At 46.3% G+C, this 23,001-nt stretch overlaps 1 protein-coding gene across 5 annotated transcripts in view; it reads left to right on the forward strand.

Annotated features, from left to right (window-relative positions):
• MAPK8 (mitogen-activated protein kinase 8) overlaps positions 1-23,001 on the forward strand; it is a 133,507-nt gene that overhangs the window by 39,621 nt on the left and 70,885 nt on the right. For 3 of the 5 annotated variants that reach the window (XM_090058739.1, XM_090058737.1, XM_090058742.1), the window contains exon 3: positions 18,939-19,032. The exons of 1 other annotated variant lie outside the window; for it this stretch is intronic. The gene's annotated coding sequence lies outside the window, so the exon portion shown is untranslated. Of the gene's footprint in view, positions 1-18,938; positions 19,089-23,001 lie in introns of all 5 variants that reach the window. One more of the 5 variants, XM_090058738.1, reaches the window with a different exon arrangement.

Here is a 23,001-nt window from a genome sequence, read left to right on the forward strand (position 1 = left end):
TGATCTGTGAAGACTCAATTTAAGAGCTGTACAACATTAAAAACAAGCAAATAAGACACAAGCTATGAGGATACTAGAACCGTTTATAAGGTTATTTCATTTAGATATGAGCCTTAAGCTTCTCAGAAAACTGCAGTCATTAAAAATCTAGTATGAACTTTCTGTATGTTATCTTTATCTCAGTCCCTGATCCACATTATAAATGTGTTTAAACAGTGCCTGGATCATCATGAAATACAACTTTTTTGTGTACAAGTGCCTCTTGGAGGGTGAAAGCATAAATAAAACCAAAATTAATTTTAATGTCTATGAAGATTACAGAATTGCCTTTTAGAAGCACAATAGTTTGTTTTCCAAATTCTAAATTTGAGATTTTGGAACATGGATTTGACAGAATATGTAAGAGAAGGGCTGTATTTACAAGATGCCATTTAACACCTGTCCAGAAGCAACGCATGAAAATTAGGCAAGCGTTTAAAGGTAAACTTGCTGTGTGCGCAAATTATAGTATACGTGCTGTGTTGAACTAAATTTTATTTCACAAAGAATTAAAAGCAAAATCATTAAAGCCAGAATTTTAAACATAATCATGGCATTTGCATCACTTTCATTAGTCTATTGCCATATATTCAGAAGTCCATAGCTATTAAACTAGCTTGTGCATCAGTCAGTAATGCTGACAGAAGATAGATTTTTGTATACAATTGGATAAAATAATATTAAATATGAAACTTAGATTTTTCTCTTCTGAATACCTCATCCAAGTACCTCCTGACTGCTAAAAAAAAAAAAAGAGCATGTAAACCCATAATTCTTAAAGATGATTGACACAATTAGCTAGAACTCCTATTTCTTGCAAGTCAAAACAAGCAAATAGCCCAATTAGAAATACTGGGCTCCTGTACACATGCAGGGGAGCCTACTCAGATGTGCTAGAAATCCAGCATGTTGGAGCAGACTTGATTAAATCGAGTGGAAATTAATGTGATCCAGTAGATTCTAGCGTCACGTGTATCAGTGCCCCCATGCTGAAAAATTGCTGTGGGGTGCTTTGAACTAAAGCTTGTTTGATTAGCTTTAAAGTACCCCACCTCCATTTTTCAGCATGAGGATGCTGATGCGTGTGATGTTCTGGCGCTTTTAATTAGCAGGGCTTGCTAATTAAAGTATGCCCCTCCCCCATGCCTCCCAGAGCATATGTAAAAGTGCCCCAAGCTTCCAGAATCCTTGCAACGGAGAGGCACCATTAGGATTTCTTTCAGCTCTTTTACACTGTGTTACAGCAAAAGTTATTTGAGGAGCTACATCTTTAGTATGCTAATACTGTTAAAATTGCTATATAGAAATTCCTTTTTAAATAGGGTCTGATGTTACCATAACACTGTAGAGTGGATCTTCATAACAAAGTCATCCTAGAAAATCATTTATTTTGACTGGCTGGCTGAAATCCATTTGTGGTTCTCTGAACCCAATAGCAAGTCACAGCTGTTTATATTTGGTAAATGGAAATGTCAAATAATTGTTCTGGTAGTAGCTGCTGGCCAGCTGGTACATTCAAGTGCACATTTCTTTTAAAATCATTATTCATTGGCTTGTTAAAGAATGACTTTTCCAGTTTTGTCTCTTTATTTAACCTGATCTTTTCTTCCCCACCTTCCTGGTTCTACTTTATAGGAAGATAATTTTGATTTCATAACATATCTAGAATTGACCTCTCTTGCACAAGTATTTTTGCTGACTGCATTTATTTTTGGGACTGTGCTAGCTGCTAATGGCCTCCAAATAATTGATTGGAGCCCCAGTGTGTGATAAGCAAAGACATCCAGTAGAAAGATGGTTCTTGCCAGAGATCATGTGTTTTGCCATTTACTTAGCTTTTATTTTTCTAGCTACACTTATTTCCATATCTCTATCTACTTCAGGTGGGGTTGGAATTAGTTCATTTGAAAGTCCAGTGACAGACAGTGTGCTAGGAGAAGCCATGTATGCTTTCTTCTTAAAGAAGTCCTAACATGTTTCATTTCTTTTTAAATGTTCATGCATTCAGGTTTTCTTATCTTCCCAACAAATAATTGCAGCAGTGCCCAAACAGATACCAGGTTTCTATGCATACCACATGTTTCTCCCGAAAATTAGTTATCCCAAATTGGATTGCATATTTTAAGGAAGGAAGCTGATTTCCATACCAGAGTGGAGGTATGGGGATACTGGAATGGCTGGCTGTTGAGGGCTGTGCTGCGTTTGCAGGTGCACAGAGGAGGAGGGACAGAGGCTAGTTTTCAATGTTGCTCTTTCCTTGTAAACTGTAGTTCAAGCTTTAACACTGTCATAGCTGCTACCAGTTTGGGGATCACAAACTGGAAATTCAGTGGAGGAGCAAGCAGCAGCAGTATAAACTCCCTGCATTCTGGCTGTGCCCCTGCTCAAGTGCCCTGTGGGCCAAATCACACACTTCTATGGGTGAGATTGGGCCTAGAGGCTGGGTGTCTGACACCACTGCATGAAAGGATAGTTAAAAGAGTCATGGCATACTGGAGCTTTGTGTGGCCAAGTGCAGCATAAAATGTATTCTGGATATCCATTTTATGATATCTACCAAAGGTATCAAAGTTAGAGCAGGAGTGTCAGATATTCAGCCAGCAGTTTCTCGCTGGTGCTTTTAGAGCACAGCAGCACTCAGAGGTTGAATGTCACCCATGCCTTTACCTGCTGCCAAAATTTCTGGGTTTTGATTGCTATTTGATATGCAAATCTGTGGTGGGTCAGCAGGCAGTGGTGGCATGAAGAGCTCCAGGCAGTGTTTCTGGCAGCCATGACATGAAGCCCTGTGGGCATCATCTAGAGGTGGGTAGCGTGGCTCACAAGAAGTCCTGATGTCTGGATCTGCTACTATAGTTGTGGGGGACATTTCTTAGTAGAAGGGAACATTGTCTCTTGTGGTTTATTTTTTTTCTTTGGGGGGTTGGGGGAAGGAAAGGTTTAATAGCCCTAAGATATCTTGCAAGGTAGTTAGAAGCATACACATTTTTTAAGTTTCCTTGCCAAGTGTCTTTATCTCTAATGTGGAAATGAAGTAAGAGAGGTCAGAAAAAAAACAACGTCCTTTACAAACCCTGTCTCTTCCAGTTCCTGTAATCTTTCTTTTACATGTATTCTATATACACATATTGCCAGATGGAGTTGACAGTTCTTTGATATTAATGGTATTGCATTAATAAGTTTTACTTGGAAGGTGCAGAATTGGTCTCCAGATACCAGTTAGAATCCATGCTATGATGGCCACAAAAAATAACATTCAGTTCCATGTTTTTATTAACTTGTAAGTCCTCAAATGTTTGAGTGAGAGCACATCATCATTTAAATATGGAGCATATGAACCTGTTGTAGCACATTCAGTCTTTTCTGGAGTTCCCAGTGGAATGTGTTGTGCTTTAAGCTAAATTAGTGGGAACACTGGTGTAGACAAAGCCAGTGATACTAGATGTATACTTGCTACTGTTTGGTTAGATGTCCTGAAAGCATGTCTGAGTGATTTGGCTACTAGAATGGGTCAGATGAAAGCTTCATAGGAAGGCCTCCATTGCATGGGCATTAATGCTAGCTAGCTGTAAATCGAAACCCATGAACACATTTATGTATTCCTTTCGTAAATGTAAATATAGTATTTTGAGATGTGTGTCAGGAAAGATAGAAGGGTGGTTTAATTGTTTGGTCACATTTACAGTGGGTGTTCCTGTTTACTGCTTGTTTTCCCTCTCTGCCTTTTCTGGCACTTAGCAAGAGCTGTATGTTTATAAAACTTCAAAATTGGGTCTAAATATTTTAGATAATTGTTTTAGTAGTTTACACCTTCATGCGTATGGGGATGAAAACTGGTGCATGCACCAAAGTTGGGGGTTGGGGTGTGGTGAAGAGCAAAGCAAAACCAAGGTAGGCATTTCTTATCAAAGCTTTTTCCCCCAAGATGTGGTGAAAAGCTTCCTTTAGCTCAATATTTGAGTGTAAAAAAAAGAAAAAAAAACCCCAATAAAATATTTGAAGCCAAAGTATCACTTCTGCATTTCTGACTGCAATTTGTCTCTTTGAATTCTGGGTGCCCTCTTTCTGGGTGGGTCTATGGCTCATGGAGAGAGGTATTTGTGCACTTAACTAATGATGGCTTTTGCTTTCCACCTTCTGGATTTGAACCACTTGGGTAGAAAACAGATCCCAGAGTTGGGAATTGGCCAAGTCACTAGATATTAAAGCTTCTCCTTCAGGAAAGTTCCAAAGGATGTTTAATGTAGGGATGTAAATACACTGGTTAAATGATTAGTCATTACAGCAACCCCAGGGCAGGCGGGGGTTGGGGACAGGATGAGGACTAATACTTAATACAGGGGAGGCGAATTGTAGACCACAGACTGGATCCAGCCACCAAGGAATATTGTCCAGCCTGGGGCAGGTCCTTTGGCCCCACCTGGCTCAGGCATGGGGGGCAGCCAGTCTGGGCCCTGGAGTGTGTGGCCAGTCTTGCTGCCTCTGGGTAGTGTAGTTGTCAGATTCTGCTTCCTGGCAGCTCCTGCATTGGCAACTCCTTCCAGCTGCTGCAGCTACCAGCCCCAGCCCCGCTGCCTGGGTACCCTGGCCCACCTGCCCCACACCCACTGCTGGGGGCAGCACCCACAAGGGCAGTGTGCATGGCTGGGTGGCTGAGGCCACGGGCAGGTAGGCAGTTGTAACCAGAAAATAGAACATGCAGGCGGGGCTGGGGCTGGGATCATGGGGCTGTGAAAGCACAGGGCTGGGGTCCAGGGCAGAGCCACAATCTGTTCTTCTCATGCCCCTGTGACAGGTGGCAGTTCCATGGGCAGGGGCATGTGGGGAGCAAATCACAGCTCTGTCCTGGCCCCACACTGCCACAGCCCTGCAATCCCAGTCTCCATGGAGACCAACCAGGACCTCTATGGCCAGATGGATGGGATGGGGCTACAAACAGGTGGGGAAGCTGGATCCAGGAGTGGAGCAGGTGAGGCCATGGCCATGATCTTGGAGCAGTGACAGCAAAGTGCCAAGGCCTAAGGCAGAGCCATAATCCATGCCTGCATGCCTTTACACATGGAACTGGCGCCCATCCCAGGGGTGTGCAGGGAGTAGATTGTGGCTCTTCCCCGGGCCCTAGCCCCACGTTGCCATGGCCCCGTGATCCCAACCTCAGCGCTGACCCTGCCCTCCCATCTTGCTTCTTGATGCCACTCTCTTCCCCCCGCCCCATGACCCTTCCTAGCTGTCTGGCCCAGCATGGAGCAGAGCCACTTAGGGAGCTTGGTGAGCTACTGTGGGTCAGGTCAGCCTGTCTCTGCTGCCCTTCCCCCCAGCTCACCAAAAGTCCTTAAGTGGCTGTCAGACCCAGATAAATTGCCCTCTCTGCTAAACCCTATGGACCCTGGTGCAGCTGCTTACAGCATCCCTGCTGCCTCAGGTGCTGTGGTGGGCAACAGCAGCCTGCCCAGAGCCCAGGCTGCCCACAGCAGGTGGCAGGGAGGCTGCAAGTGGCTACACCAGGGTCTATGGAGCCTACCTATAGGTACTAATCCCCCCTCCCCCTCCTGTCTGCCCTGCTACCTTCTGGTTCCTGCTAGCACACCATGTGGTTTCCCTTGCCCCTTCCTTGCCAGACTGTGCCCTGACCCCCTTCCTTCATTCACTAATTGATGAGCTATAACCAGTCATCATGGTGCTTAAATAATTGTTTAACCATTTACATCCCTAATTTGAAGGCCATGAATGCTTGAGATTCATCTACATTTGTTTCATTTGAGTTAGTCATGAGCAAAAAGATGGGATTTTGGTATCACAAAACTACTCCTTGAATTTTTCAGGTTGCAGTATCATTTTACCCAATGACCTAGTGGGACTCAGTGCTATATTTTCAGATGCACTGGAATCAAAGCACAAAGTGGCTTTTTCTGCAGGCCATAAAGCAGTGCAACAAATGAGAGATTTCATTCTTTTGACAAGTTGCTTTAGGGCCTTTGTACATGCCACAAAATTGGTCTTTAAAGTGGCTTAAATGCCCTTTTGCACCACTTTAATAGTGTTGCTGTTTGCATGCTCGGTGATGTATTCTGCTTTAATGGTTGTGGTTTGCATGCTTGACAGTGTATTCAGCTTTAAATGACTTCGGTATGTAGCAAGATAAAACACCTCAGAGGTGTTTTAGTTTGCTACCTAACAAAGTGCAACAGTGCATGGGGCAGTGGAAGCTGATGTGCTCAGGGCTTGGCAGGGCCCCCCCACAGTTCAGGAGCTGTGGGACCCAGCGGCAGCCTGTGCAGGTTGACTCCACTGAAGAAGAAAAAAAAAAAACTGGCAAGCCTAATCATTCTTTTTCCCCCATCCCTGGAGCCTGCCTGAGCTGTGTGGGGGCCTGGTGCTTGCCTCTGCAGCTGCAGGGGGGCCGATGCTTGGCTCCACAGCTGCAGTGCCCCCTGGGATCACCCAGGTCGGGTGGCAGTGGGCGAGTGCTGCCTGGGGTGCCTCCTGTGCAGCTCAGGGACCACTCAGCCTGCCATCAGCTCCCCCCCAACGCTGAAGAGGCAGGTAAGGATCTGGCCTCCACTCTTTTGTACATGACATGGGGATTTAGTTCGGTTTAATGCTCCCTAAATTGAAGTAGTGTTTTTAAAAAACCCACCATTTCAATTTAGGGAGAACTAAAATGAATTAAATCCCTGTAGCGTGTGCAAAGCAGCCTTAGAGACAGAGAGAGTCATTTGAAAGCTGAATCATTTGGGAAAGGCAGAATGCCTAGTGATCTTACCCTTGAGCTGCAAGGGCTTTAAAATATTACTGTGAACACTAATAGTTTTTGACATTAAGATTTCTTATTTTTGATATTCCTATAAATGTTTCCTAGAAACTGATTTTAGAAATTGTTTTACCATAATTTTATTAAATTTACTGGAAACTCTTTTCTAGAGAGCCTTTTGTTATGGTGGCTGGGGGACTCGCAAGTTTTGGTTACTGTAGGATTTAATATCAGTCTGATACCTTTTGGTATATGTGTAGGTTTGGCAGAATTCAATTTTTATTTTTTTTTAATAAATTCCAAAGCTAAAATTGATGTTTATTTTAAGCATTTATTTATAGTTTTATAGATTAAAAAAAAATCAGGATTGTGCTAAATTAGATGTGGGGGGCAGGCAATTTAATAATGACAGTATACTGTTAAAAGCTTTATAAAATCACGTCAGGATATAAAAAGTAAATATCCCTAAATCAATAAATCATGCCTGCTTTAAATCATTCTGTTCCATCATCTGGAAAAAGATAAGCAGGCAGACATACTCCCAGAGCTCTGGGAACATAGGGAGAGGCAGCAGGCAGCCTGCATTTACCCATTTCCAGTCTGGCAGGTCCCTGCTGGCACCCAACTGGAGGGAATACTCCCCCCCCCCCCCTTTAAGTAGCCTGTTATCTTCCTCCTGACTATCTGTACCCATGAAGGAACAATTAACTGCTTAATTGATGAGTCATTAAGCCATTAGCTGCTGCTTCTGACCTAATCAACATTAGGCTGCCCATTGTTCTCTTTTTTAACTCTGTCTTCTGTCCTTGTCTCTTTCTACACTGTCCAATAACAGGGGTGAGGATTCTCAGTTACAGGCCTCTTTCAATTTCAGTTCTTACAGATGGAAACATTTTCCCTTCAGTCTGTGAGGGTGAGGTGAAGTCACCTTCTACCAATGCTTATTGATAAAAAATCAAATCCTGCCAGGCTTATGTATGTGGCATTCCTTTATTTCCTGGTGAAGTTGTGCCAGATTTCTCAGAATAAGAACAATGAAGGATAGTTAAACCTTAATTCCAGTGGGAACAACTTAGGACAATGGGAAGGCTCAGTCTCAGGATCTCAATATTGTGCTGTTAGACAGGAGGGTGTGACACAATTGCACATATACAAACACACAAATCAATTGGACACACACACACACACACACCAGCCTAGGCACATGCATACCTATCACCAGTTCAAGCACATACACACTACACACCAAAATTGGACAATATTCACACGCTTCATACACATAAATGGATCACTTTTGTATATCATGCACACAGTGTGACATATATGTGTGTGTGTGTGTGTATTCACCAGTTCACACACATATTACCCACCTACACATATGTGAGTTCTTAACTTGGATGATACAGTATGTATGTGTGTGTTTGGGGTGCTTGGGATACCTGAGGGAGGGTTAAGGTAAGAGAGAAGGTGCAAGGAATGAAAGTTTCTGGAACCTGGATTAGAACTGGTAGACGAGAGAGGAGCTGGGCTGAGGAATTGAGGCTTGGGGTTACTTAAGGTCAAGTGGCCCCAGGGTTACTTGAGGTCACTGGTGCAAGGGAAAAAGCCTGGTGGCAAGGAGGAGACAGTCAGAAAACAGACAAAAACTCAACTTGGGGTTTCAAAAATAACAGGTTCACTAAACACACACTCGCATGCGCGCACCCAGCAGAAGAAAGAGACTCAGTGCTACCTGTCCAGGCTGGAAAGGGGTCTTTGTCCAGCATGGGGTTGCCGGCAGGGCCTCTGGCTGGACAGGTGGTGTGACATGGTGCTGGTCCAGATGGAGAGGGCATCCCCAGGAGTCAGTCTTCACTACCCCTTTTTATGCGGTAGACTACCTCTGATCTCCTATGGGGAGGACATGTCCAGGCCATGTCAGCCCTGTTCCAGAGGGCTCCAGGTGTTCTTACTGAGCATGTGCAGCATGGCACAATGGTGGTTTCCTCACCTTTTGTTTCTTGAATGCTGAGGGCGGTTCCAAGGGTGGTTCCAATGGCTGAGTCCAGGTATTGGTGTTGATGGTTCAGTCATTCAAAGGGAGCTATTTTTAAACCTACTGCCATTGTCTTGCAAGCACCCTCATTCATCCCCATTCATTCAGGAACCAAGGTACACAGGAGGGGTAGGTATGAATCATGCGGACAAGATGGAGACTTAACAAACAAAATGGAAACTTGACATGACTTATGCTAACTAACATATGTAGGTGTAAATCATATAGTGTCAGTAAAACAGTAATATAGAACAGTAAAAATCAATATAAACATAATAATTATACAATATAAAAAAGGAGAAAAAACAAAACAAATGCAACTTGCTACCAAAATAAAATGCTGAAGCTTATCCTATGTCTTAGCTCACTTATACTTATCTGTAGGGAATAGAAAGGGAGAGAACAAGTCAGAAATGGTTGGGGAAGAGGAGAAGAATACATTTTAAAATTAAAAAAAAAAAAAAGAAAAAATAGGGGTTTTGCTACAATTACCAGTGACAACATTTTAACAGGCTTTCTGTCAATGATGGAAATGCTGATTTTCTTATTATTGGAAGCAAGCTGTGGTTCTTCTTTTTTTTTTTTTTTTCTTCCCATATGTCTTCTATAAATATCACTTAAAACTGAAACAAAATGTCAACCTTTGAGCAGACAAGTTATCTGCTGTGGATTAATCATGCTGTAATAAAGCACATTTTTGAGGCACACCATGGCAGAATCTTAAAAGCCAGTCTAATTATTTAAAGTGAAACTTCAGGAGGCATGTCACCCATAAAAGCTAGGAGCTTTGCCGCTTTGTTTTGGGGTTCTGTAGCTATACAGCTGGGCAACAAGGGGCTTTTTGCCACGGGAGGAGAGGGCCTGTGTCTTCCAGTTGAGGAAGTAGTCTCCTGGTTGAAGATGCAGCCTGGTGGAAGGATGGGACATGTCTTTCTTCCCAGTGAGATAGTGGGGACTGGTAGTTGCTCCAAGGCATCAGTGTGCAGTGAGGAGATGAAGAGGAACTGCAGTGATAGAGAATTGGTTATTCAAATTATGGTTTCTGTGAGAGTTATAGTGCAACTTGTGTGCTGTTTCTGAACATGCTCATATCCTGACATGCTAAGATGGACTCTGAATGCTGTGGAGCAGCTTGGGGTTGTGGTATGTGTTGGTACTAACAATGTAGGGCAGGATTTGGTAAGGTGTCACCCAGGGGTTAGACCTTGCCCACGGAACCATTGGAAGCAGGCTGACAAGGGCCCGGCAGCCGTGGAGTGGCAGGGAGAAGGGTGGAGCGGGGTGGGGGGCTTTGCAGGGAGGAAAAAAATTGGCGGGGGGGAGGGGGCTGAGCATGTGTGCACATGCCACCACATCTCCCCAGGTGGGAAAGTCTGCAGGGGGAAGAGGGAGCGCAGCGGGCAGGGATCGGGAGGGAGTGGAGCAGTCAGGGCCTGCTGTGGCTGTGGCCCCCCCCCCCCCCCCCCCCCCCCGAAGCCGGCAAAACCACCAGTCCCCAACCCCACACCAGCCCCGGCTGCCTACCCACACTGCCCAGCAGGGGGGCCTGGAGCAGGGTCAGCCTAACCTGCACCAGAGGGGATGGAGTCCCTGGGACCCTCGTGTCTGCCCTGCCCTACTCCGAATCACCCCCAGGAAGATCCCAGCTTAGTCCAGTGGCTCCTCCAGAGGCATGGTGCCAGGGCTGAGGTTTGCCTGCTTCCTGCCTGCGCACCTCTCTCCAGCCTTTGATAGTGGTGTGGCTCCATGTACATCCCTACTAAGTGGGTCGGGCAGCGAGGGACATGGTGCCACGCCACTGTCAAAGCAGCAACATGGCCCCCCCCCTCGGCTTCCCAGCACCGTGCCTCTGGAGGAGCCACCAGCCTGTGCCAGGCTCTTCCTGGAGACAACCTGAGCAGGTGTGTGTCTGTTCATGACAGGAGGGAGAGTGTGTTTGTGTCTGTGTCCATGTGCAGACAGTGAGTGAGTAGAGTGTGCCCCCATCTGCGGGTATGTGTGTGTATGCATGTGCCTGTGTTCCTGGCAGGGAGAGTATGTTTGTGTCTTTGTGTCCATGTGCAGAGAGTGAGCGAGAGTAGTGTGCACCCGTCTGTGTTCATGCCTGTGTCTGTGTCTGTTTAGCCATAGCAGGACAGGGGGGCAGGGAGAAGAGGCGGGCATGTGCCCCCCCCCCCCAGACCTGCAGGGTCCCCCCAGCCTTCCTCGCCAGCACTAGGAGGGGAAGGGGCCCTGCCTCCCCTCCCCACCCACTACAGCCCAGCTCCTGTGGGGAGAGGGGGCCTCCAATTTTGTGTTTGCCCAGGGCCCCAGTACACATTAATGCCCCTCTGGGGACTGGGGGGGGGGAGGGTTGGTACAGGGCTGGGCACTGAGCAGCGCAAAGTGGAGGCCATGGGGCCAGACATGGAGTGGGGGGAGTTGGCGCAGGGCTGGACGCAGAATGGCAGCAGCATGGGACGGTGGCTGGTGGTGGCAACTGCTGCATGCGAGTTTCCCCACCCTCGTTTCTGGAAGGCAGCGGTGGAACAGGGTGGTGGGTGCTGGTGCTGCTGCTGTCCCTGACCATCTCCAACCCTGTCATTGTGAGGGGCAATTGGCTAGTAATAAAATACATTCTAAATGCTTATAAATTTTGGTATTTGATTTTGGGTTTTTTATCATGGAAAATCAGAACTCCTTCTGCCCTCTTTGCTTGCCAGAACACGGGTCCAGTTTCAGCGATTCCCTCTCCCGCCCCAGCTGTTTTGTGGAGCTGAGCAGCCCTCATATACCATTGCCTTACTCCCACCCATGCCACTCCCTCTCATCCCAAGCCACATCCCCACAGCCCTGCCAGTGTCCACTCTCCCATGCCAGTCCCTCTCATCCCAAGCCACATCCCCACAGCCCCGCCAGCATCCATTTTCAACCCACAGCCCCTACCTTTGTTGGTGCCCCATACTCCCAACCCACAGCCCCCCCACCCTCTCAGTACTTTTGTTACCTGTTACTCATGACCTGAAGCCCTCTGCCCCCTCAGTCCTGCCAGAGGGGTCTTCCAGCTGCCAGGGCTACAGGGGCAGGGTTTGCAGTCCCCTGCCCACCCCAGCAGCACCTGCACGAGGCAACTGCTGTGGCCGGAGCAGAGCCAATTGGAGCCTGTAATGGGGATTAGGAAGCAGGCTGCCTACTCTGCTGCTCTCCCCCAGGGGCCTTTAAGGCACAAAAGGAAAGAGCAGGGTGGGCAGGTTTGGTGTCACCACCAGGAGCCCCACATCATCTTTACTGCTGGGGTGAGGTGTTCCGTGTCTGACAGCAGTGCGGAGTTGTGCTCTCGCTGCTGCCAGAGGCTCCTGGGGGTGGGTAGCAGGACAGGTAGCCCTGAGTCTGCAGCGGGCAGCCTGCATGTATCCTGCACACAAATCAGGAGGAGTGCATGTCCCCCCCCATGCACCCCTGCCCAGGAGTGCCCCTCCTCGCCACCCCCTGGATGAGCTGCCCATGGCTCTTTGCTCGCTAGCCAGACCCTGTGGTTGTGCATTCCCGCCTCAGCCCTAGGCTCCATGTATTGCCCCCACTGGACAGTGCCCCTAGCCACAGCACCTTCCCTCCCCATGGGGGCTTCTATCTATTCCTCCCCACCCCCACTCGCACATAGACTTACCTATGGGCAGCTGCAGGAGCTATTCGCCACCAGGCTGCCTGGCTGTCATGTGCATGTGTGCACATGCATGTAGTGTCCCCTGCCTGACTGCCCTCCTCCCACTCCCCTTAGCCTCAAGCAGCCCCTTGCAGACTGTAACTCTGCTAGCCTGGAAGGAGAAACCTGCAGTTTCCCCCTGTTTTTCTCATTTAAAGAAGAAAATCTGCACTGTTTTCCTTTAAAGGAAAAATATGCGCTTTTCTCCTTCAAAGTGGAAAATCCGCTTTTTTCCACTGTGAATGGAAAACCTGGATCCCTGATCATTAGGCAGAAAGCTCAAGTCTGGTGTCTGTGGTTTTAACTTTGTGAAATGCTGCTTGTTCCATGCTTGGGCCTAACCTGCCAGAGGGGCACTTCAGGATCTCAGCGTGTGGTTGCAAAGATGTTGTAAAGAAGGTATAAACGTTAGACACTGGGGAATGTTTTGGGGCAAGGGGAACATCTGCACACAAGGGATAGACTTCACTTTAATCAAAATGGATTCCATACTTTAGGCATGAAAGGGAATGAATTTATGATTCGGGCCAATTGTACTTGGAGGTAAGAGAAAGTTGGCTGTAGCTGAGGAATGCAGGAGTGGGACATTGGTTGTAGGTGGTGGTAATACAACAGGAAAGTGTGGAAAGCAAATTGCAGCGTAACTAGACCAGATAGAAGACACACATGAACCCTCTAAAATCAGCAGGTTGTCTGATTTAAGGAATTAAAAGCAGGCCCTTGTTAAAACCCTGTAAGATATACTTTTAAAAACGTTACATTTGGAAGAGCAAAAGTAAATGATTTTTTGGGGACAAAGACCTTGGTGTGTTGGCAGTTACAGAAAATTGGCAAAATGGCAAAAGCAATGAATCTGTTTTACCTAGTTATAAACTATACGGAAAAGGCAGACTAGGCTCAACAGGTATGGATATTTTATAAAATATTCTACAGACTGTAGTGGGATAAAGACTGAGTGGAAATTTCTAGTCACTTGACCCCAGTTGTCTTTATTGCTTGGTGCAGGGGGCTGGACCTGATGATCTTCCGAGGTCTCTTTCAGCTTTACTGTCTATGAATCTTTGACCAAAAACTGATCTGTTGTCTGTAGGTAATAAGAATATGCAGTTATTGCAATTAACAGATATTGTGGAAGGGATGTGAAGTCCCATATTTAAGGACATGAGCTGAGTTTGATTATCCATCAGATTGAGACCTGCTCTGAGTGAAAGGGTATATTATCTTTTGCCCTCTGAAGGAGCTGGTACTGACCCCTGTTAGGTATAGGGTCTGGGATTGGATGGCCCTTGGGCTGAGTGGTCTGGTAATTCCTGTGTCTGTGATCAATAATAAAATAGTGGCTTTGCAAACTGAGATAAAGATAATTGTATTTAATATCTGAGGGTTTAAAATATTTTCCATCCTTCTATTCTTCCATGCACAGTATTACAAACTGGCTAGTAGGCATAAGAATTGACATTTACTAGGTCAGACCATTGGTCCACCTTGCCCAGTATCCTATCACACAGTGGCACAGAGGAGATGTTGAAAGGCGGAAAGAACTGGGTATGACCAGGGTTTTTTCCACGGTTTCTGTCTCAGCCTCCAGGATTTAAAGTCTTGGAAGTTCTGATTCTGAGGTTGTACCCCTAATTCACCTGCTCAGTAGCTACTGATTCCTCTTTCCTCCAAGATTTGTCCAGCCCTTTTTGCACCTGGCTAAACTGCCAGCTTCTACAAAATCCTGTGGCAATGAGTTCCACGCTTTCATTACATGCTGTGTGCAAAAGAATCACCTTTTATTAATGTTAAACTTACTACTTACTAGTTTCATTTTGTGACTCCTAATTCTTGTATTGTGAGAGACAGTAAGTAATACATTTCTATTTACCTTCTTTTTACCATATAGCATTTTGTAAACACTTATCATTTCCCTGCTCAAGTGTTGTGTTTCTAAACTGAATAGGCCTAGCCTCTTTAGTCTCTCTCATATGGAAGCTCCTCGATACTATTAATCATCCTTGCTACCCTTCTTGGTACCTTCTCTAGTTCTTTTATATCCTTTTTGAGGTGTGGGGACCAGAACTGTGCAAAGTATTTGAGATGTGGACCATGGATTTGAAAGAGGGCATAATGATAGTTTCCATTTTGTTTACAATTCTCTTCTTCATAATGCCTACCATTTTGTTTGCTTTTTTATGGCTCCTGAGCACCAGGGATTCTGGTTTTCTCTTGTTTAAAAATCACAAATTCTCTGATTAAAACCCCTAATTAAGCTCCACAGTTAAAACCCCTAAACTTCACAATTAAAATGTAATACCACTATATAGATATCAATTGAAGACAATGTTTTATTGATATATTTACAATTTTAAAGCAGTTTGGAAGCCTACCAGTGTCTCAGTCACTATAATAAAATGCAGTCTAAGTACCTATACATTTTGGTATTTGATTTTGGGTTTCTTATCATGGAAAGTCAGACAACCCCCTGCCCCCTTTGCTCACCAGGGTGCAGGTCCAGGCCCCTCACTCCGAAGCCAGAGCCCCCATGCCCTGCTGATGCCTCTCCCCACCAATATCCCCTTACCCCTGCAACCCTGCCAGATGGGGCTGCCAGGGTCTTGGGTCCTCAGCCCCCTGCCCCCACTGCAGCAACACCTGAACCCCGGCTGCTGCCTGTGGGAGGTGGTGGCTGCTACAGCAAAGCAGAGCATGGACCTGGTTCCCCCTCCTCCATGGGTAGCACAGCCAGAGCGGAGCCCATGTGGGGTGCAGGCAGAAGCGGGCTGCCTGCTGCAGGCTTGGACTCCCCATCCTGCTGCCCTCCCCCTGGGGCCTCTGCAGCCCAGTGGATGGGACCCGGCATGGCAGGACAGAGTGGGGCCAGGTGGGAAAACTCATTGCTGCCACTGGGAGATCCTTGCTGCCATGGCGATGTGCCCCTTGCCCACACAGCAGCAGTGAGGGGCACAGCTCTATGCTATTACCCCTGCTGCTTCCGGGTGGGGAGGAGGGTGTTTTGCTGCGGCAGAGCAGGGCAGTGACAAGGAGCTTCCCTGCCTGGCTCCACTCTGTCCTGCTGTGCTGGGTCCTACCTGCTAGGCTGTGGAGACCCCAAGGGGAGGGCAGCAGGGCAGGGAGCCTGAGCCTGCAGTGGGCAGCCTGCCCCCACCCCATGCACAAATCTGGGGGCCACCTGCCCCTACCCCCTGCTGGGGACCTGCGGCCACATACGGGCCCCAAGCCCCATGAACTGCCCTGGCTGGCCAGATGCCCCAGTCCTGCCCTTCTTATGCGGGGTCTTAATCCCTCCTTCCCTGGCTTCAGGCTTACCTGTGGGAGCTACTGTCCAGGCTGCCTGGCAGCCATGCACATGTGTGAGAGTGCATGTGGTGCCTCCTGCCTGACCACCCTTCTCCTGCTCCCCCCAGCCCCTTGCAGGCTGGAGCTCTGCCAGCCTGCAGAGAGCTCTTTGCAAAAGTGGAAAATTGGCGTGTTTCCTCCATTAAAAGGAAAAATTCAAATTTTTTTCCGTTAAAAGGAAAAATCCATGGGGTTTTTTTTTCTGTTTTTCTGTGGGAAACTGAAAACTTGGATCTCTGCTGAGCCACTAAGCTGATGTTTCTAGTGAACTGTCCACAGTAACTCCCAGCTCACTTTCCTGTGTGATAACAGCTGTTGTAGGTCCCATCATTGTGTAGGTATAATTTGAACTGGTGGTTTAGGTATATTTTTGTCCGTCTGGATCACTTTACACTTATCTACATTTGCATTTCATCTGCCATTGAGTTGCCCATTGGCTCAGTAGTGCCAGATCCTTCTGTAATTCTTCACAGTCCACCTTGGTCGCCTTCACTTGATTTACCACATCTTTCACCTGTTGCCTTCTTGCTTTTTTTGGTCCTCCACAGCTGAAAGAGGCATGTTGGGGTACATGAGCCACTGCTTTAGTCCAATAGAATCAGTCCTATATTGCATTAGTTGTCACTACTTAATAGAGAGAGAATACTTAACCTTGGATTTCATTTAGTCTCTCTCTTTCTTGTATCAGGTAAGTGGTAAACAGAAGTTAAAATCCTGTACCAAAACACTGTATGGTTTGTTATAAAATGCTATAAGACTAAAGACTGTTCATAAACTTGTACACAGCTGTCTTTTGGCAAAGTCTGTCTTAGGGGGAGATGCGGCAGAAAGCAGCCACAACTTTTCCTTCTGTAGTTATTTGTAGAAGTGCACTGATACATTGGTCCATATCATATCAGTACCAAGAGAAGGAAAATTGACATTATCAGCAGTCGGCTTTTTTTTTGGCTGATGTGGCTGATAATGTCACCGATAAATGCCACGTGCAGGTGCAGCATGCAAGTGGCCAGGAATGCAGCCCAGCAACTTGGAGAGGAGCATCTGGCCACTAAGTGTTTGGGGAAGGGTGGGTGGGGGTAGGGAGGAGGGAGGGAGTGTGGAGGAGGCAGATCGAGGCCCCCACAGTGAGGGGGAGAGTGGGGCTGGGAGTGGGGCAGGGGCAAGCGCTGCCCGGCCAGGGCGGGGCAGGGCATGGGATGGAGTCATGGCTCATCCATGGTGTGGGGGGAGTGGGTAGCTCCTGCTGTTGCATGCACCCCCAGGGGAGGCATGGAGGCATGTGTCCCCTGCATCTGTGTGCAGGGTGAGGGCAGACTGCTACTGCAGGCTCGGGGCCAGAGGCTGTGCCAGTCTCTTTCTGGCAGTGGGGCTCGACTGGGGCTGCACTTGGGGGGGGGCTACAACCAATTTTGGGGTGACTGTAGCCCCCCCCCATTGCTTCCCTCCTAGCACTGCTGCTGCCACCCACCCACCTGCCCTAAGCACTACCCCAGTGCAAGCCCCCTGCCGGGAAGAGGCTGGCACAGCCCCAAGCAGGCAGCCTGCCCTTGCCCTCGCACAGATCCAAGGGGCACGTGCCCCCCATGCCTTCCCCAGGGTGCACGTAGCCCTCCCTGCTCCCTGCACCACTGTGTCCCATGCCCCATTCCACCCTGGCTGTGCAGCGCCTGCCTCTGCCCCAGCCCCACTCCCACTCTCACAGCCTCCCTCACTGCAGGGGCCTCAGTCTGTTCCCCCTGCCTCTCCCGCCCAGATTTGACCCCAGTATTCTTTCCTGCCATGGCAGGGGGTCGGACTAGATGATCTGCTCAGGTCCCTTCCGACCCTTGAAACTATGAAACAGAGTAGTCTGTTTATGTCAAAGTTGTCTGATGGCAAGCAGGATATTGAATTATAACCATAAGGAAATATAATTAAACATCCTGCTTGCCATCAGGCAACTTCAAGGTAAAAAGACTGCTCTAACGTTGAGCTTAATTTGCACAAAATGAACTTTTCCAACCAGGAGATCTTACTACACCTTCAGCTCTCCTGTGAAATATGAATTGTCATTTCCACCTAGGAGAAATTTTACAATCTTTGCATTCTCCTATGCCTGAAGAAGGATAAGTGTGCCCAAAAGCTTGCCAATAACATTTTGTTTTGCAAATGTCTAGTTGCTCTAATAAAAGATATCTCCTATGTTCAGAGTTCTGATTCCATATTTGTTCTGTTTTCATGTAATCTGGCACTTATCAGTTTGGCTACATCTGGAGTTCCAGGACACTGGTACTGTGATAATTATCCAGGCTAATAAGTATGCAGAATGCAGTTATTAATCTTATTAGAGATTTCCTTATGCAGTGTTTTAGGTATATGCATCCTCCTTCTGCTGTTGCCTTGACCCAAGTGGTTGGGGTGGTGACAAGGGGAGTGCTCTGGCAGGTAATTTGAGCAGAAACATTCCAAGTCAGCATTTTGTTGGTAGTTGTCCTTAGCATCAACAGCCTATAGATCAGTACTTGGTAGCATTTTTGGGCAGAGTACCAAAAATACCTACAGCCTTGACTTGTAAGATGTTGGTGTGCCAGGAGCAGATGGCAGGGGAGTCGTGAGAGCCCCGATCCTTGTTGGGACAGCGCAGCCACAGCCCCTTCCCTGCTGTCCGCCCTGAGATGCATGTGTCAAGCAATATGCTTTCACATGCCATGCTCTGGCGCCTGTGCCGAGGGGTGCCTACCCCTGCTATAGATGTGGATGTTAGTTTTAGAATACAGAAACGTTTCCATAAGATCCAGTGGAGTGAGCTCTTTGTGGCATGATTAGTTTGACTTGTGGAGTGTCTTCTAGCATACTGTTTCTCAGGAACTTGTTCAACATTTTCTGTATATGATGTGAAAGTAGATCTTCTTCCCTAAAGTGTAATGGGTTATTGAACTTGAAGGTTATGTTTGGTTTTATTAAAAGTAGGAAAGGGGCTGGTTTCTTTTTTAGTGGCTTATTTCTTGTAGTTTCCCCACTAACAGTTCTAATGTACGTGCGGTCTCAGTGCTGACATACCACTCAATATCTCTCTCTCTCTCTTTTTTTTTTTTTTTTTTACTTGTAAGGCTTGAAATAAAATTGGATGGTTACCAGTAGAAGACAGCCAGCTGAGAAACACACGATTCCAAGTCTATGAAGGCCAGTTACGTTTGGACCAAGGTACCCTTTGTGCTTGGAAGGCAGAGTTGGGAACTGGAATTTTGTAAGACTAAGAGGCAAGGATTTTTTTTTTTTTTTGTGGGGGTGATATCTTTAATTGGACAAACTGTCTAGTTGAGATAAAGTTAGGCAGGCTTTTGATTGCAAAGCATTTTTCTTCAGGTCTGAGGAGGAAACCAAGCACAAGAATTTTTAGTGGGTAGAGCTGTGAAATTGGAGCGAGGAGAAATTGCCAGGGGTAGCAGACAGACAGTTAGCAGAAGAAACGAAACTTGACTACTGAAAGTAGAGGAGGGTCATTATCACCTGTAGTGTGTAGGAAGAATTTCAGGAATCATGTAGGTTATTAGTTTTATGACGCAATACATTATGTTTTAGTCCTTGGTTCCTCATGTCCAGCCTGCTCTGTTTTGGTCTCAAGTTCACCTTTTAATGTTGTTTAGTAGATTTCCCTTGAGTATGAGAATAGTAAGGTCAGAAAGGGAGTGGCTGGTCTGTGACAAATGTGCTCTTGTGTGTGTTTCTGTCCTTTATGTTTTTTCTGAGGGAGTTCGTTTTGGTGTATATTTTCTGTTTGGTTTCATCCGCATAATTACAGTGAGGACATTTTGTGCTTTGACTCAGATGTATCACATGCTGGGAAAGGCACAGAATTGTTTTGGGGAGTGCTGATTGTAGTAGCAGTGGGGATGTGTTGACAGGGGTACGCATTTGTAGGGGGCTGTCTTTTTGTGTTGTACCAGGTTACTGTGGGGTAGTTAGGTCTCTCTTTCAAATATATGGTCTGTTTCTCTACTAGAGTATCCTTGTATGAAGGGAGCATAAGAATGATATTGTAGCCATGATGGTCCAGAACTTTTGCAAGAGGCAAGGATTTCTTAGGATGATATATTTTATTGGACCAGCTGTTTAGTTGTGTAAAGTTAGACAAGCTTTTGAATTTGAGACATTCTTCATAGGGTCTCTGATTCCAGGAAGTCAGGAACAGCAAGTGAAGCACAGCCTAGGGAGGGGCTGAGAGAAATTCTCAGAGGTAGCAGGCGCTTCTTTGGCAGTCCCTTTCAGTCGAGGATGATTGTTTATCTGTGAGTGTGAAGATGGCTGATGAGGCCAATCCATGGTTATCAGACTCTTATAACTCAGGCACATGTTCCCATGCAGGGTTAGTGACTCTGGATTCTTGATTCGGTCTGCAACATGTTGTTTTTGCTGTTTGTGTTTCTCCATCTCCTGTTGTCGTTGTAATGTTTCACAGTACTGCGATCCTTGGAGCAGATTCTTCCTCCATTTGGGGTGGTCCTGGGCAATAGTCTCCCATGAGTTAATGTCGATATTGCATTTTTTTCAAGTTGGCCTTGAGGGTGTCCTTGAAGCACTTTGTCTGCCCTCCTGTGGAGTGTACACCTTGACTGAGCTGGGAGAATAAAGTCCCATTTTCTTATATGCCTTCGTGAAGACGTCAGCGATCGCCAAAAAATTTGATTGAGTGAGCACAGATGACAACATCATCAGCATACTGGATGGAACTTGATGACTGAGGTCAGGTTGTTCTTGGTTTTGGCTTGCAGTCAGCTGAGATTAAACATCTTTACCATCCATTCAGTAGTTTAGCTGCACTTGGACTGGAAGGTTGGTGGTGGTCAGATGTAGCATCGCAGGAAGGAATATTGAGAAGAGTGATGGAGCCTTGCTTAACTTCTGTTTTAACCTCAAAGAGCTCTGTGATAGATATGCTCCTGAGAATCACATCTCACCTACCAGCACAGAGCAGGCAGAGAATAGTAACAATTTCTGGTGGACATCCATACTTCAGAAGGATCTTCCACAGCGCTTCTCACTTGACAGAACTGAAGGTTTTTGTGAAGTCAAGAAAACCATGTGGAGAGATTTATGTTGTTTCTGGCATTTCTCCTGCAGCTGGCAAGCTGTGAAGATTGTGTCAGTTGTGCCTCTTGGTGCCCTAAACCCATGCTGAGATTCCAGAGAGAGGTCTTTAGCAAATGGAAGGAGGGGATTCAGGAAGGTTCTTGCATTGATCTTTCCTGGAGTGGACAGCAAGGTGATTCCGCTGTAATTTCTACAGTTGGACTTGTTTTCTTTCTTGAAAATTATTGCAGTCGTGGCATCCCTGAGGTTATCTGGAATTTCCTCATCATTTCAAATCCTTAAGATGAAAGCATAAAGCTGTGATATGAGCTCCTCTGTTCCCTGAGGGAAGATTTCAGCAGGTATTCCGTCAGTCTGTCAGCTCCAGATGTTTTATAGTTCTTCATCTGCTTGATGCCTTTCCTCTCCTTATCAAGGGTTGGAAGGATTTCAAGATCATCTCTGGGTGTTGCGGGATGGAGTTAAGAGCACTCTCATTAACAACAGAGTCTTGATTGAGAAGGTCTTCAAAATGTTGCTTCCAACGGGCATTGATGTCCCCTCTTTCCGTGATCAGGGCTCCTCTCTCATTAGGTCTCAAAGTGCTCCTTGAGTGCTCAGACCATAGATGGCTTTGCTGGCATTGAAAAAACTCTGCATATCTCGGATACCAGTGATATCTTGTATCTCCTTTGCTTTGTCTTCCCACCACCTTTCCTCCTTTAGACCTTTGCCTTGGCTTGTTGGAGATTCAGTTTCTTGTGCCTGGAGTTGATGCTATTCTGCCAGGCACAAAAGGTCTTGAACTTGCGGTTGATAAACTCTTGGATCTCCCAGTCATTCTTACCAAACCAGTCTTGATGTTTCCTGGTAGAGAATTCAAGTGTCTCTTCACAGGCGCTACTAATAACGGTGGACTTGAAGACACCCCAAGAACTGCTAGCATTCTCCCATTGTTATTGATTGGAATTCACCAGTTTTTCTTTGATGCACTGGTAGAAGAAGTCTCACTTGATTGGGTCCTGAGTCCTTTGATATTGATTTTCTGTCAGCATTGCTTCTGCTACAGCCATTGTTGGGGTGCCAGTTTGAATGACTTCACTGACCACACAAGTCAGTGACTGGTCCAGCAGTCATCAGGTCCTAGCATAGCTTGGGTCATGCAGACATCTTTGTGATCCCAGGTGTGAACATTGATGTAGTCAGTAAGGTGCCAATGCTTAGATAATGAGTGTTGCCATGATGTCTTGTGCCTGTTTTTCTGGAGGAATGTGCTGGTGATGGTGAGTCCATGTTTTGTGTACTTGGTCAAAAGGAGGATGCCGTTAGAGTTGCCCTTCCCTAGCCTCATCCAAGTGCTAACATTGTTAAATCTTAGGGACTGCATGGCTTTTGTCTTTGTGGTCCTGGCTTTTGTTTAGAATGTCAACTGTTAGCGTTCTTCCTGGAATGGTTTATGCAGTAGTCCAACATGTGGTTATGTTCTTTGGGACATATCCAGTCTAATGTTTTATTATTACTTGGTCGTGGCAGGATGATTGTCAAAGGTGTATTGTTTTAGGCAAAGTTTGTGAAAGAATTCTTCTAATTCTCCTCGTAATTCTTCTCAGGTTTTCTTCTCTGTGCAGTAGTTCAGGCCTTAGGAGAATACAGATATTTCAGAGTGGGATGGGTGTGCTGTGATAATTTAATCATGTTGGTGTTCTGGAATCTGCTGACTCCTTTGTTGCTGGTGTGGTGCTTTGAGGTGTGATAGCTGATTCCACCATTTCTTCTTATGTAGGATACCTGTCCCTAGGTATTTTTGGTAGTACATTTGGGTCTACTGCCAGATATGTCTTCAGATTAGTATCTCAGTTAAGTAATGTAAGTAAAGGTCCTGTTTAAGTTGATCCCTTTTGGAGTAGGTTAGGTGAAGATGTTTTTTTCTGAAGTTGTCCTGAATAGTTAGTTGTATTGCATATATGGAGTTGTGTGTGTTAGCTAAAGCAGTGTTTCTCAATCTGTGGCTTGCAACCCAAAATTGGGTCACAAGAATATATGGAAGGGTCAGGAACAAACTTTAATGGATCAACAGACTTTAAAAATGGGTTCTCCTTTAAA

This window comes from Crocodylus siamensis, chromosome 7 (genome assembly GCF_052110815.1).
Source record: "Crocodylus siamensis isolate JL-2025a chromosome 7, ASM5211081v1, whole genome shotgun sequence".
NCBI lineage: Eukaryota > Metazoa > Chordata > Crocodylia > Crocodylidae > Crocodylus > Crocodylus siamensis.